The 13543-nt window shown below is 42.7% G+C and overlaps 1 protein-coding gene and 6 non-coding genes across 7 annotated transcripts in view; 3 read left to right on the forward strand and 4 right to left on the reverse strand.

The window, feature by feature from the left end:
* LOC125996117 (histone H2A type 1-B) overlaps positions 1–13543 on the reverse strand; it is a 949462-nt gene that overhangs the window by 807146 nt on the left and 128773 nt on the right. The gene's annotated exons all lie outside the window — the stretch shown is intronic.
* TRNAG-GCC (transfer RNA glycine (anticodon GCC)) lies at positions 909–979 on the reverse strand. Its single transcript has one exon. It is a non-coding gene; the product is annotated as a tRNA-Gly (tRNA).
* Positions 3880–3950, reverse strand: TRNAG-GCC (transfer RNA glycine (anticodon GCC)). The gene has a single exon. It is a non-coding gene; the product is annotated as a tRNA-Gly (tRNA).
* On the forward strand, positions 7476–7547 carry TRNAD-GUC (transfer RNA aspartic acid (anticodon GUC)). Its single transcript has one exon. It is a non-coding gene; the product is annotated as a tRNA-Asp (tRNA).
* TRNAS-AGA (transfer RNA serine (anticodon AGA)) lies at positions 8495–8576 on the forward strand. Its single transcript has one exon. It is a non-coding gene; the product is annotated as a tRNA-Ser (tRNA).
* TRNAD-GUC (transfer RNA aspartic acid (anticodon GUC)) lies at positions 8778–8849 on the forward strand. Its single transcript has one exon. It is a non-coding gene; the product is annotated as a tRNA-Asp (tRNA).
* On the reverse strand, positions 12608–12689 carry TRNAS-UGA (transfer RNA serine (anticodon UGA)). The gene has a single exon. It is a non-coding gene; the product is annotated as a tRNA-Ser (tRNA).

The raw sequence follows: 13543 nt of genomic DNA on the forward strand, positions 1-13543 counted from the left end.
AGAAATAGCTCCTGGGGGCCGGGTAGGTGGCGCTGGAGGTAAGGTGTCTGCCTTGCAAGCGCTAGCCAAGGAAGGACCGCGGTTCGATCCCCCGGCGTCCCATATGGTCCCCCCAAGCCAGGGGCGATTTCTGAGCACATAGCCAGGAGTAACCCCTGAGCGTCAAACGGGTGTGGCCAAAAAAAAAAAAAAAAAAAAAAAGAAATAGCTCCTGGCAGGCACAGGGTCATATGGGACACCATGATTCGAACCAACCACCTTTGGTCCTGGATCGGCTGCTTGCAAGGCAAACGCTGCTGTGCTATCTCTCCGGGCCCTAATTTTTGATTTTTTTATTATTTGTTTTTTCTCTTTCTGTGTTTTTAATAACTTTGTTTTCTGTCATCTTGAAACAAATGTATCATGATTAGTTATGTCAACTATGTGATGCATTTTTTAAATAAAATTTTTTTAAAAAGAAGCACATTGGGGGGGGGGGGGCAAAAAAAAACCCACAAAGAAACATCCAGAAATTGACGAATAGGGCTTTTTTATTTTTTTATTTTAATTTTATTTATTTATTTTTGGTTTTTGGGCCACACCCGGCGATGCTCAGGGGTTACTCCTGGCTGTCTGCTCAGAACACCCGGCGATGCTCAGGGGTTACTCCTGGCTGTCTGCTCAGAAATAGCTCCTGGCAGGCACGGGGGACCATATGGGACACCAGGATTCGAACCAACCACCTTAGGTCCTGGACCGGCTGCTTGCAAGGCAAACGCCGCTGTGCTATCTCTCCGGGCCCAGCTTTTTTATTTTTTCAATTGGATTTTGGGCCACTCCCGTTAGCACTCAGGGGTTACTTCTGGCGGACTAAATGGAATGGCAGGAAGGCTGTCTGTCTTGGAAGCTGCGCCCAAAAAAAGACTTGTTGCATTGGCCAGGAATCGAACCCGGGCCTCCCGCGTGGCAGGCGAGAATTCTACCACTGAACCACCAATGCTTGACAGATTTAACCTCTTGAGATCTTTAGGACATCCAACATCACCAGTAACTGTAAGATGCTAGTAATGTACACATATCTGAAGGAAAAAAATAAGGTTGGAGTATAATCTAGCAGGCAGGGTGCTTGCTTTATTTGTTTTTGTTTGTTTGTTTGTTTGTTTTTGGTGTTTCACCACAGGAATGTAAGGATGGTTTAACATCCATAAATCTATCAACATAATACACAACATCAACAACAAGAAAAATAAAAACCACATGATCATATCAATAGATGCAGAGAAAGCATTTGATAAGGTCCAACACCCATTCTTGATCAAAACTCTCAGCAAGATGGGAATGGAAGGAACCTTTCTCAATATAGTTAAGGCCATCTACCACAAGCTAGTGGTAAATATTATCCTCAATGGAGAAAAACTAAAAGCCTTCCCTCTAAATTCTGGCACAAGACAAGGCTGTCCTCTCTCACCACTCCTATTCAACATAGCACTGGAAGTACTTGCTATAGCGATTAGCAAAAAAAAGATATCAAGGGAATCCAGATAGGAAAGGAAGAAGTCAAGCTCTCACTCTTTGCAGATGACATGATACTCTACTTAGAAAACCCTAAAGACTCGACCAAAAAGCTTCTAGAAACAATAGACTCATATAGCAAGGTGGCAGGCTACAAAATTAACACACAAAAATCAATGGCCTTTCTATACACCAATAGTAATAAGGAATAAATGGACATTAAGAAAACAACCCCATTCACAATAGTGCCACACAAACTCAAATATCTTAGAATCAACTTGACTAAAAATGTGAAGGACTCATACAAAGAAAACTATAAAACTCTGCTCCAAAAAATAAGAGAGGACACGCGGAAATGGAAACGCATACCCTACTCATGGATGCAGGATTAACATCATCAAAATGGCAATACCCCCCAAGGCATTATACAGATTTAATGCGATCCCTCTAAAGATACCCATGACATTCTTCAAAGAAGTGGATCAGGCACTTTTGAAATTTGTTTGGAGCAATAAACACCCTAGAATAGCTAAAGCAATCATTGGAAAAAAGAATATGGGAGGAATTACTTTCCCCAACTTTAAACTTTACTACAAAGCAATAGTTATCAAAACAGCATGGAATTGGAATAAGGACAGGCCCACAGATCAGTGGAATAGGCTTGAATACTCAGAAAATGTTCCCCAGACATACAATCACCTAATTTTTGATAAAGGAGCAGGAAATCCTAAATGGAGCAGGGAAAGCCTCTTCAACAAGTGGTGTTGGCACAACTGGCTAGCCACTTGCAAAAAATTGAACTTAGACCCCCAGCTAACATCATGTACGAAGGTAAAATCCAAATGAATTAAAGACCTCGATATCAGACCCAAAACCATAAGATATATAGAACAATACGTAGGCAAAACACTCCAGGACATTGAAACAACAGGCATATTCAAGGAGGAAACTGCACTCTCCAAGCAAGTGAAAGCAGAGATTAACAGATGGGAATACATTAAACTGAGAAGCTTCTGCACCTCAAAGGAAATAGTGCCCAGGATACAAGAGCCACCCACTGAGTGGGAGAAACTATTCACCCAATACCCATCAGATAAGGGGCTAATCTCCAAAATATACAAGGCACTGACAGAACTTTACAAGAAAAAAACATCTAATCCCATCAAAAAATGGGGAGAAGAAATGGACAGACACTTTGACAAAGAACAAATACAAATGGCCAAAAGACACATGAAAAAATGCCCCACATCACTAATCATCAGGGAGATGCAAATCCAAACAACTATGAGGTACCACCTCACACCTCAGAGATTGGCACGTATCACAAAGAATGAGAACAAGCAGTGTTGGCGGGGATGTGGAGAGAAAGGAACTCTTATCCACTGCTGGTGGGAATGTCGTCTAGTTCAACCTTTATGGAAAGCGATATGAAGATTCCTCCAAAAACTGGAAATCAAGCTCCCATATGACCCAGCTATAACACTCCTAGGAATATACCCTAGGAACACAAAAATACAATACAAAAACCCCTTCCTTACACCTGTATTCATTGCAGCACTATTTACCATAGCAAGACTCTGGAAACAGCCAAGATACCCTTCAACAGATGAATGGCTAAAGAAACTGTGGTACTTATTTATACACAATGGAATATTATGCAAGCTGTCAGGAGAGATGAAGTCATGAAATTTTCCTTTACATGGATGTACATGGAATCTATTATGCTGAGTGAAATAAGTCAGAGAGAGAGAGAGAGAGAGAGAGAGAGAGAGAGAGAGAGAGAGAGAGAGAGAGAGAGAGAGAGAGAGAGACGCAGAATGGTCTCACTCATCTATGGGTTTTAAGAAAAATGAAAGACATTCTTGCAATAATAATTCTCAGACACAAAAGAGAAAAGAGCTGGAAGTTCCAACTCATCTCAGGAAGCTCATCACAAAGAGTGATGAGTATAGTTAGAGAAATAACTACATTTTGAACTGTTCTAATATTGAGAATGTATGAGGGAAATGGAGAGCCAGTTTAGAGTACAGGCGGGGGTTGGGTGCGGAGGAGGGAGATTTGGGACATTGGTGATGGGAATGTTGCACTGGTGATGGGTGGTGTTCTTTACATGTCTGAAACCCAAAGACAATCATGTATGTAATCAAGATGTTTAAATAAAATTTATAAAAAAGAAGAAGAAGCACATGGGGGTGGGGGCAAAAAACAAAACAAAACCAAAATACCAAACAAACACACAAAGAAACGTCCAGAAATTGACGAATTGGGCTTTTTTATTTTTTCAATTGGATTTTGGGCCACTCCCGTTAGCACTCAGGGGTTACTTCTGGCGAACTAAATGGAATGGCAGGAAGGCTGTCTCGGAAGCTGCGCCCAAAAAGGATTTGTTGCATTGGCCGGGAATCGAACCCGGGCCTCCCGCGTGGCAGGCGAGAATTCTACCACTGAACCACCAATGCCTGACAGGTTTGACCTCTTGAGATCTTTAAGACATCCAACGTCACCAGTAACTGTAAGATGCTAGTAATGTGCACATATCTGATGGGAAAAAAAATAAGGTTGGAGTATAATCTAGCAGGCAGGGTGCTTGCTTTGCACTCAGTTAACCTGGGGTTCTCTCACCAACACCCCCTTTGGATCCTTGTGCTCTGCCAGGAATGATTCCTGAGCAAAAACAAAAATTTAAAAAATACATACAAAATAATGTTTCTGGAATAATAAGAAAAACAGACTAGAAGTAGTAAGTGAGAAGGCAGGAGACTGGATAGAGGCACTTTGTCATTATTTGGAATGTTGTCCAGAGCAGCCATGAACAATGATCAGAGCTATGTGGGTCACTGGGGTTGACCAGATTGAAACGAGGGACTAAACCAGGGGATTGAATTTGGGCTGACCACATGCCAAGCAAACACCTTAACCCCTGCACTATCTGTCAGGCCTGGAACAGTTTGTAATCCTGGGAACGGTGCTCCATTCGTGTCAGAAATGTCACTTCAACGTGTGTTCAGGAGATAGAGTGGCAGCAACTGTCTGTCATCATGTCCTTCAAGCAAGTCTTTCTGTGCACCAGAGGTTAAAGGCTAAAACTGCATTTCCCTTGATCACTGCCAGCTATAGAATTCTAGGTATGATTTGAACTTCCGCTGTAGCTTTTTCATGTGGCAAGAAGGCATCTTCTTGCAAGTATTCTGTCATTTTACACGTTGGAGTGTAAACAAAAGGGGTGCAGGCTGCCAGGTATCAACTCTTTTGTTCACATCAGGGCCTGTTGTACTCTCGATTCTAGAACAGATGGTTCTCAGAGCATGGTGCCCAACCCTGTCACAGCCAAGAGCATTTAGCAGCTTGCTTGGACCTGCCTGTGACTTCTGACTCACATCTTAATCTCATTGGCACCCTTTAATTACAGGGCACATAAAGGGCCAGATTCATATCTGCTCCTGCTCCTTAGAAGCCTACCTCTAATTCCTACAATCTGACCATTATTTTCCCCAGCCCCAAATCAGCCTACAGTTAGGCTCCTAGGCACCTGAGAATCTTCAGATTAGCTTCTCTGAATTTATGTGCTGGTCTGCCTTTCCTTTCCTGTGGAAATACCAGTGAAGACTCTGATGTATGCCTTCCCTTGTTCTTTTCTGCCTCCTAGCCTACCTGGTGCTTCTCCACCCTGGTTTTTGGGGGTTTTGTTTGTTTGTTTGGTGGTTTCTCCTTTCTAGAGGGTCTGATTTTTAGCAGAGCTGGGTATAACTCAGAATAACTGAGAATTGCTTCCTGTCTTGATAAATACAGTAGCTTTCACATTTAGTAAACTGCTTTTGCAAAAACTTTTAGATTCCTGCACCAGCTTCCAGGCAGGAGAGGTCTGAGCCCACAGCTCAGCTCAGTTTCAGCATCTCAGACATCCCCATATTTTTACTCAGAGTTCCTAGGAGGCCTAGAGGTTGGAGGCTCATTCTGCAGGTTTGATTTGGTGCTGGCCTCTTTCTTCCCCTAAAGTCCTAAGGCACTTTCTTTATGAATTTCTCTCGCTGCAAACCAGCTTCTGGTCTTTAGTGTCCAGCACTATATATTTGCTTTGACTATTGTAAATAGAATGATAAGGTGCACATGCCATTATATCCAAAAATCACTTCAATTCTGTGTCTGGGAGATTCCTCCAGCGTGCGCACATTGGAAACTCATGTATTTTTGTTGATTTCTGTTCTGGTTTGGAAAGCCAATTCTCTATAGAGGCTTTCAGATATTTCCAGTTTGGCAATAAAAATGGATAGAATGGTGGTTTTCATATGGTTGGGCTTAATTTACTTCTTTGATCTAAATATATTCTGCCACGTTTAATTCTGATAGGAGAGATGGTTCCAATAATATTTTAGTTAAATAGAGAATGTGGTTCTCTTACTCAATTCTTGACTGGGACCTGTATCTCAGAGCAGACCCTCTTTTAAACATGGTTCGCTTGGTTATTTGATCCCTGGAAGAGCAATCTCACCTCCATTCCATGCCCCTTTACCCTGAACTTCATTTCTCCTTTTCTGTTTACTTTTTTTTCTTTTTGGCTGTGTGCAAAACTGACTCCTCACAGAGCTTGCAGACCATATGGGCTGCCGGGATTGAATGCAGGTCAATTGGGTGTAAGGCCAGCACCCTACCTACTATTCTATCCCTCTAACCCTCTCCTTTTCTGTTTAGTTGCCATCCCTGATCCTCTGCCTTCTCTCTTTCCTCCTCTTCCCTTAGCTTCCTTCAGCTTGCTCCCTGTTAAAAATTAAGATTTTTTTTAAAAGTTAAAAATAAAATATCTTAATAAGTGGATTAAGCCTTTCCAAGAAAGACATAAATAATTCTTTTGAAGACTTGGAAAAAAGCACTGTGACCAGAAAGCTCGAGTAGGTAAGTTAATGATAACAGAACCAAATATAAAAAACATAAATGCAGGAGAATGTATTTGTGGTTACCAGAGGGCAAGATTGAAGAGTGGGTGCTGTGGATGAAGGGATTAAAAGGTTCAGTTTTCCAGTGTAAAATGATCACAGTGATTTACCTTATAGCATGGGGCTTCTAGACAATAAAATAATGTTACAGGTTTGAAAGTCTGTTAATAGGAGGTGCAAAATAGACAGCATTACTGTTAAAAGCAGCTGATCAAATGTGATAAATAAAAAAATGATAGCTCATGTTCCTCGTGAAAATGAAGAAAATGAAAAAAAGAACCAAACATATAGATGTTTTGGGGCCTGCCTGGTGGTACCTAAGAGTTCTTGGCTCTGCACTGAGGAATTACTACTGAGATTCAGGGGACTATATGGGATGCTGGGGATCGAACCTGGGTAAACAGTGGGTAAAAAGGCAAAATTCCTACCCCCTATGCTATCGCTCTGGTCCCTCCCTTTTTTTTTCATCACAGTATTCCCTAATGATAAGCCATGATGCAGAAACAACTAGCAATTATTCCTTTACAGTTCTCAGATGAGTTTCCATGTCTCTGAGAAAAGATGTTGGACTTCAAAGATATTCAAAGATAGTTGGCATCTAGAAGCCCTCAACTGCACAGTTTTCTTATTTGTAAATAAGATTCTGGTAGTAAGATGAGTTGATTAATAGAAGATATTTTCTAAAAAAAAAAAAAAAAAAAAAAAAAGGTACTGTAGAGTTGCTAAGTACCTGTAAAAATATTTTTGCTGGGGACTGGAGAGTTAGCAAAGCGGTAGGACTGACTGTGGTTCAAATCCTGGTATACCATATTATATCAAGCCTGTCAGGAGTGATTTCTGAATGCAGAGCCAGGAGTAATCCATGAGCCGCTGGGTGTCGCCCCCCCCCCCCCCGCAAAAAAAATTTATTTTTGCTGGAACTTTTTCTTTTTTTTTTGCTGGAACTTTTCTATACCATGCTATTCCTGTGTCTTCAGGTACTTTGGCTTCAGGCAAAGCAGGGAGGAATAGTTTCATTCATAAACTGTCTTTGAAAAGTCAGTACCAGCTCTCTCCTCGTTAGTATAGTGGTGAGTATCCCCGCCTGTCACGCGGGAGACCGGGGTTCGATTCCCCGACGGGGAGGCAGAATGGTCCTTTTGTTGTCCCAACGTAATGCAACTTTAGGTGTCACGTGACTGCTGAAGTCCTAAAAGAAATGTAAATTATAAAATCCAAATATGAAAAAAGTCTTCCCTTTCATCCTTTGGGCATCCCACTAGGCTTATTCGCAAATGTGGAAGAGAAAAGGCATCAGTAGTTTATAGACCTAGCATTTAGTATTTTTGGACCCAAATGCAGTTTCTTGGGGGTGGGATAGGGAATGTAGCTTTGGATGCAAGCAGATGTAAGGGAATAGGTGGCAATTTTCCCCTTTTCCCATTTTGCAAAGCAAAGAATAAGCAATGCTTATTCTTAAAAAAAAAAAAAATCCAAGTAGCACAGAAGTAGAGGAGACAGGCGTCCTCAGTCCTTCATTCCACTTCTTTTTGCTCTCTAGTCGGATTGGTCAATATGTCTTGAGGTTTGTAAAACTGGCTTTCTGTGAAAGTTATATATATTTAATATATAATAGAATGTGGTATGATAATGTGATATGATATATAATATAATGTAATAATATGATATAATGATATGCTATATGATATGATGCCATGTAATATGATATAATCTATTCCAGGAATTTTACATCCTCTTATGACCAACCAGAAAGGCCTCAATCTTTAAGTGACAGCGTGCCTGCTGCTTCCCTAAAGATGAACTGACTTGTTGTTGTTGTTGTTGTTGTTGTTAATTCCCATTACTAAGGACCCTGCAGCGGGAGGGCCTGACACCGCAGCCGAAGTTGGGGTTCCGACGCCCAAGCCTATTCAGAGCCCCTTCCCTTCCACCGCATCAGGATTTTACCCAAAGGTTGGTGCTCAGAGCTCTGCCCCTGGACCTGTCCCGGGTTGAGCATCTTCCCCAGATCCGTAGTTGCTTTTTTTTCTTCTCGCCTGTAACAGGAAAGAAAAAAAGAGTCGCACGACTGAGTAGTCGTGGCCGAGTGGTTAAGGCGATGGACTAGAAATCCATTGGGGTCTCCCCGCGCAGGTTCGAATCCTGCCGACTACGATTGGTGATTTTTGCAAGGAGCGAGATCGAAACCTCTACTAGGATCCTGCCAAAAATTGTTGGCCTCCTTCGATTACTTTTGCTAAATAAAATGCACATTTCTTCGCTGCCCAGGACCTGGTGGTCCCTGGTGCAACGCTGCAGTACAAGCAGGAGTGTCTTAATTTATCAGGCGATTTAAAGGACTCGATACTATCGTCCTCCTCGTTAGTATAGTGGTGAGTATCCCCGCCTGTCACGCGGGAGACCGGGGTTCGATTCCCCGACGGGGAGGTTACTTGCACCTTTTCTTGTTTGTTGTGAAGGAGCCTGATTTTAGCCTTCTGATAATGACCCCAGCTACTGTCAACTTTTGCAGTAGGTATAGATTAGAGGAAATTCTAGATGAAACCTGCCACTGATAGTCTCATAAAACCACATTGTCTCAAGAATTGTTTTAATTAAAATATTACAGGTTGCAAATATATAAATAAAAAAATATTACAGGTTGCACAACTCTGATGCAAGTCACTTGACCTGAGCTGAGTGCCTTTGGGTTCTTCCATGGGTGGTGCTCAGAACTGAACAGGTACCAGCTGAGCAGGTTACATGCTGGGGAGTAGGGTGGGGAGAGCCCCTAGGTGTGGCCTTAACTGGGTTCCAGGTTTGAGAAATTAAATTAGCTACTGGCAAGTCTGGAGAAGGAGCATTTCCCCGGCCGGCTCTCTGAGCCATTCAGTGCAATTCGAAAACACCCAGAGGAGATTCAGGACTTAAGAGACACATTAATAAGAACCAGGAGTAACTCCTGAGCACCTCCTGGTGTGGCCCCCCAAACAACTACAGAATATAAATTTGTCTGGCTCCTGTTTCCCATTTACATGCCCAAACAACTGAGGCAATATGGCCCAGTCAGGGATGCGAGTTCCCTGAGCACTGTGGGAGAGAGCCCCCTGGCACAGAATAGCTCTTGAGCTTTGTTTAGCTCCTAACACGGTGGAGCACAGAGTAACTCCTGAGCATTTCTGGGTGTTATTCCTCTATAGATCTCCCCCTGCCAAAACAAAGCCCAGGGAGGTTGTTGAAGTCCTTCATTCCACTGCACATAAACCCTGCTTCGATTATTCAGGCTTAGTCCAGTTTGGGACTGTTATGTATGTTTTCCCCCTTCTGGGTAACTTCTAAACTGGTGTCCCCGGTTTATAGCCTCCACAAGACGCAGCTCAAATGTATGGAAATGACAAAGTGCTAACAGATTTGCTGGAAGAGAAGTTTGAGTTCCAGGGCCTTGTAGGAACCACCAACAGTGATGTCTTCTGAAGCTCCTGGCCATGTGCTGTGAATACAGATCAGAACTGTGGAGTTAACTATTATTGTCTTTTTGAAAGTGGTAGCACCCATTTTTCTGTCTCTAGCAGATCGATGCAGTGGGGTGCACTAATAAACCAATGGAATAGAGTCCACGTGGTAAAGAAACTATTTAACATGGGTAGCTCAGGCAGGGCCACCGCGTTCAAGAGGGCCCTTCTCTGATGACTCCAAGTGCATTCAGTTTCACTCACAGATTGCCCACATGCCTCAGCCCGACTGGTTGACTCATCAGATCAGCCACCTAGCTATTCACCTGCTAGAGTAGTGGGTGAAAGATAGGTGAGGCCCAGGGTCTTCAAGTCTGTGGCTCTTAACTGGGACTAGAAATTGGTTCAGTCACTTGCAAAACCAAAACAAAACATTTGCCCTTTGTAAGCTAAATCTTGAATCATACATATGTAACTACAGTTACCTTTGTTTACCTGGTTAAAACAAAACAAAATAAAACAATTTTGTCATGTTGCGGATGGTATGGAATATAACTACAGCAAGTAGACAACAGAACCTAATCTACACTCTGCTTTCTGGCACTTACCGTATGTGGACACATCTTTTGTGTCCATGGTCTGTTGGGGACAGAGATGGAACTGGTGTAATGTCTTTGTGGAGACATGGGCTTGATCTCTGGAGCAGTTTTGGAAGTTGCTTGTGTGTTTTGCAGGGATGGGTTGTGTGTGAAACCCATAGGGTGGTGCTAGGGACCCAACCCCTTGGTCTCTGGCCAGCAAAGCATCAGCTCTCCCCTGCCCTGTGCACTGTCTCCCTATGCCCTGGCTGTTGGAAAGAATAAGAAGGCAGAGAGGGGGAGAGAGAGAGAGAAAGAAAGAGACAGAGACAGAGAGACACAGAGACACAGACAGAGACAGACAGCTAGGGACAGAGAAAGAACTGGGGGCTGCAGATGGTGAGTCAGGAGGGCTAAGGACACCCCCACATTGGGCAGCCTTGTGTGTTTTTCTCTCTCCATCGGTCCCATCTCCTGGCTTTCTTCCTTCCTGCACTCTCTTCCTCCTCCTCTTTCATTTCTCTTTTCTACTCCAAGTTCTCTGCCCATAACCCCCCATTTTTTCTTGATGGGAAACTCAAACACCATGTCTCTGAATTTTCCCATAAAGGTGTTTTCTGAAAGGACTCCATGGTCCACTTAGATAGCATCAGGCAGTGCCGGAGGGAAGGCAGGAAGGGCCGGACAGGTGAGGTGGACTTACTGGACAGTCGGTGCTCTCAGAATCTCTGCTTCTTCTGCACTTGGTGAGCTTTTCTCTGCTTGATCCAATGTTTACTTTTCACTTCACAATTCTACATCTTCATGCTCTGTGGTTTGGCCCCCCTTTCTACCCATGTTTGAGACCGAATAGCTGAACAACCAAACCAAAATTTGTAAAGACTCTACCATGGTGTCACACACAACTAAACTATAGAGAACTAAAACAGCCCAATAAACTACTCAGCCTCTGACAACCATCTTCATCAATGCATGAGTTTACAGACCTCCATTAGTCATTTCTGACCTGAGCCGCACTGTTCTAAAGCGCTCCTGTGGCTTAGGCTAACCCCTACCATCACCACACACACACTTTTACAGGTCCTCTTCTCTGGTGCCTCCTTTAGAAACACAGAAACTCTCAGAATGAGACTCACTACCAGTTTGATAACCTCAATTTAGCCTTCCCTGCTGGTCATGGCTGAGATTCAATGGCAATATTGCTTTTACTCCCAAGCTAGAAATATTCTAGCAGAATATTCACCAACTTCTGTGCTTGAACAAACCTTGCCCTTTATTGAGCTTTGAGATTTTCAGGCTGAGAAGACGCAATGCCCATTAGAAGTGAATCATTCATGCAAAGCTATAGTACCTCTCATTGTTGCTCAGAAACAGTCAGGCCTCACTACACTGGAGGGACCTTTCCTGAATTTGAGCAAACAAATGCTCAGTCTAGTTACTGTGACTTTATTGTAGAGACAGACTCTGCTTCAGAGATCAGGCTATACACTCATTTTTCCAGCTGGCATCAGCAACATTTATCACCTGAAATCACCCTCCGAGTCCCCTGGCCTGGTTGATTTTCTGACATTAGAAGAAATATCCTTCTAAGATCAGTCCTTCCCCTTCTTAGTTGGGTGAGATTCATCAGATTTTTTGTATTTGACTGCTAAGGGTTTGTTTCTAGATTTGTGAGATGAGAGTAGTTACTTGATACGAAGGCTTGAGGATCATACATGGAACGGGCACAAAGCACTTGGAAGAATGTGTGTGATCCATTCTTATACTAGAGGCTGATAGTAAAATCATTTCTATAAACTGTTGAACTTAGGCCTACAAACCACTCATTGGAAAAGTGTGATGTCTGGTGGTACTTGTGAAAAGTACCTCACTTTTAAGCCTCACTTAAGATTAAGTCCTGACCTCCCTGACATGTCACTGTACAGGGTTGGCAAGTTAAGCAAGTCCCAGTTTCTTCATCTTCAAGTGGCACTAAAACTACTAAACGAAGAAGATTATCCTAACAAAGAACATACCCAAAATCATCCCTGGATCCAGTTCATATCCAGTTAAGTGTTTTTTTGTTTTTCTTTTGTTATGGTGCCTGGGATCCTTCATGGACTCTGATTTGATTAAACTGAAATGCAAAGTCTGGCTCTGGGCAGGTACCATACATACTCATTATTATAATCAAAACCGTAGCCGGCAGGATTCGAACCTGCGCGGGGAAACCCCAATGGATTTCAAGTCCATCGCCTTAACCACTCGGCCACGACTACCTGTCTCAATCAACTTCTCATGAATGCTAATGTGATTATATTCTATAATGAGATCTGAAGAAAGCTTTTTTTTTTTTTTTTTTTTTTTTTTTTTTTTTTTTTTTTTTTTTTTTATTTTTGGTTTTTGGGCCACACCCGGTGATGCTCAGGGGTTACTCCTGGCTATGCGCTCAGAAATTGCCCCTGGCTTGGGGGGACCATATGGGACGCCGGGGGATCGAACCGTGGTCTGTTCCTTGGCTAGCGCTTGCAAGGCAGACACCTTACCTCTAGCGCCACCTCGCCGGCCCCGTGAAGAAAGCTTTAATGATTATAAACTGATTTTGCTTTTTTCCTTTCCTTAATAGAACAGATTGAAACACAACTTAGCAGGGCTCTGGGTAAAGGAACTTGAGGAAAGAGGGTTCAGCACATTAGGACACCTCTTACTTAGTTCTCTATAAGGGGGAAAAGTCTGGAGTATTTGGGACAATGGAGAGAAACATCTTCAAACATAGTTTTAAGCAGAGGACATTACCTTTCTCCCCACCATGCCCCCCAAGAAATTGTTAACAGCCACACTGAATTCAACTCTCTTAAGTATTACCTTTGGGTTTAGACTTGTTTCGGTGAGACTAAACAACTGTAATTGTTTTGAACAGGATTTTGGGAACTGTAATTGAATTTGGAGAATAGACTTGCTTTGGCAAAGCACTAAGTATATTTAGGAAGACTTTCAAATACAAATGGCAAACTTTTCATGTTAAGAGCCTCCAAGTCTGCTTTATTTGGAGTGGGCAAAAAGAAACTTGTTCCCATATTGCCCAGGGAAAGACACTGAAATTCAAATCTGTAGTTCCTGCTAACATGGCATA

Source organism: Suncus etruscus, chromosome 18 (genome assembly GCF_024139225.1).
Source record: "Suncus etruscus isolate mSunEtr1 chromosome 18, mSunEtr1.pri.cur, whole genome shotgun sequence".
In the NCBI taxonomy this organism is placed as follows: Eukaryota; Metazoa; Chordata; class Mammalia; order Eulipotyphla; family Soricidae; genus Suncus; species Suncus etruscus.